The sequence below is a fragment of the Capsicum annuum genome, unplaced genomic scaffold (assembly GCF_002878395.1).
Source record: "Capsicum annuum cultivar UCD-10X-F1 unplaced genomic scaffold, UCD10Xv1.1 ctg78358, whole genome shotgun sequence".
NCBI lineage: Eukaryota > Viridiplantae > Streptophyta > Magnoliopsida > Solanales > Solanaceae > Capsicum > Capsicum annuum.
Window position 1 is genome coordinate 1 of NW_025888841.1, and position 2,162 is coordinate 2,162.

Here is a 2,162-nt window from a genome sequence, read left to right on the forward strand (position 1 = left end):
TCTTGTTTGATTCTAATTCTCTGCTATGTCACACAACTCTAATTCTGAGATAACAAACTTACTTCGTATTGCTACCACACGCAGATCGGAATCAATAAAGAAGTATGCTACTTCGGTAAACTTGGTGGTGGCGGAGAAAGTATTTGAGCTCTACATCCTGATGGAAGAATAGTTGCTCTATCAGTAGAGGTATGTTTGACTACTGGAAATACTTCTTCTTTGCTCCATTGGGTCTTTGATGTGAGGGAACTTACTAGTAGTTTCAATGCTTCTTTCATCCACCTGTTAGGGCAAAGTTTTCTTGTTTTGCACATATTCATCTGAAATTGAATTTTGGACAAGCTGCTTATCAGCAAATGGAAATGTGATTATGTTTTAAAAGAATGAATTATCGCGTACCCAAGTTCTTTCATGAATCTCTTTCTCATGCCAAGAGTCTATTTCATCTGTTGTATTCTCAAAGTAGCATCTTCGCTTCTCAGTTTGCTCTGCAAAAGTAAACAAAAACCAGAGCAAAAATATTGTTAGAACCACTTACAAGTCAAGAAGACAGCAGACCATAAGATTTAAAAAACTGCCTATTCCTAATCGAAAAGGAGCGATCACAACATCAGATTGAATCATTAATTAGTGCGAAGAGTCTTGAGAGCAAAGAGCTGCAAAGTAACTTTTTTGCTTAACTATCTAGCGCTCAATGTTTTTGCTAGAAATTTGACAGATGATAAGACCTTAACTAAACCACAGCTAGCGGTTCGTCATTTATCTGATGTAATAGCACTTTGCCTTTTCTCTGCAGAGGCATGCATCCTCATCTACTAATGCAAATTATTTCGCAAGTAGAAAGGTGAGCATCAGCTTCTAATGGAGAGTACACGAGAGTAGTTTTAAGGAATGATGATATAAGGAAGTACCCCACATGTAGCAAAAGTGTGTTACTAAAGTTAGAGCATGATCATTACCTTGACAAGAAAATAAGAACAAAGGAAATAGCATTGAAGTATTCATCTGTTTAAAAAAACCATGATACTTCAAAACGAATATGATAATTGATTGCCGAGGAGAAATCCTAGTCCTTGATTCTCACTGAAAAGGTGCTAACTAGTTAAAGAAACAACATAATTTATTTAATCAAATAATTGATTAGGGAGTGCTACTTGAGTTAATATCGCATGATTCCAGGATCTGATTTGAGCATAAAAAATTCAACACTTGTTGTTACTCTTTAACTTACCTTCATTAATCCAGCATAAATGGAGACAAGATGAAATGTAAATCACCCATCGATGAGCTCCTGCCAATAGGGGAAACAAAGAGGGAAAAAGGAAAGAAAAAATTGATCAGTTTTGGAAAAGATTTTGCAGCTAACAACAAAAAGAAAACAATTACTTACTATATTCCTGGCAGTTGATGTTGCTGCAAAGTGCATCTACTTGTTGCTTAGAAGAGGAGCAACTGGCTTCATCATGGTGTTCACTATAATCAAATCTGCTCCTCCTTGTCCCAAGGCAATGTTCATCATTATTTTCCTTAATTTGCAACAAGGACTAAACGCCTAGTTCATCTTTATACAACAAATGAAATATACACTCATTTTTTTTTTCGAGGAAGATAACATGATGTGCCTATAGTCATTTGGTGTTGTTCCATTTGTGTTAGATATATCCCATAAACCAGCAAAAGGTATCAAATAAAAATGAACACCATTTGGAGAATATTCTGAATGGTTGGATAAGACAAGTTTGCGGGTGATGCACGACATCCCATCATCAGATAAGTGAATCAAGTGAGCTATGAAGTTAGTTAATATGCCATAGTAACATACAGCAAATCCCAAGAAGCTATCATGTATGTACCAATTCTTAGGCAAATTGAATGGTACACCAACAATTCCCTGGTATGGAAACATTGGTATCCCATGCCACTGCCAACCTGTAATCACTCTTAGTGACAAGGAGTCTGAAGCAGAGATGTCGTGCTGCAATAATGAGATATTCTGAAATAACGAATTACAGATCCAATAATTTGTCCAATCTGATTCTATTGTATCTAATTGAACTGGAAATTCTGGCAGCTGTGTAAGTCTCTTGCAATGTGATACGTCCAAGCATTGAAGAGCACCAAGTTGGGCTATGCTTCGAGGCAAATGCCCAAAATTATTTCCA

At 36.4% G+C, this 2,162-nt stretch overlaps 1 long non-coding RNA gene across 2 annotated transcripts; it reads right to left on the reverse strand.

The window, feature by feature from the left end:
- Window positions 1–10: 10 nt before the first annotated feature.
- On the reverse strand, window positions 11–2,154 carry LOC124894932. Of its 2 annotated transcripts, XR_007051438.1 has the most exons (4): window positions 1,391–2,154; window positions 1,232–1,291; window positions 400–488; window positions 11–320 (listed from the first exon to the last, which is right to left on the reverse strand). It is a non-coding gene; the product is annotated as an uncharacterized LOC124894932 (long non-coding RNA). The 2 variants fall into 2 exon arrangements; XR_007051437.1 differs by having other exon boundaries at window positions 11–488.
- Window positions 2,155–2,162: the final 8 nt, after the last annotated feature.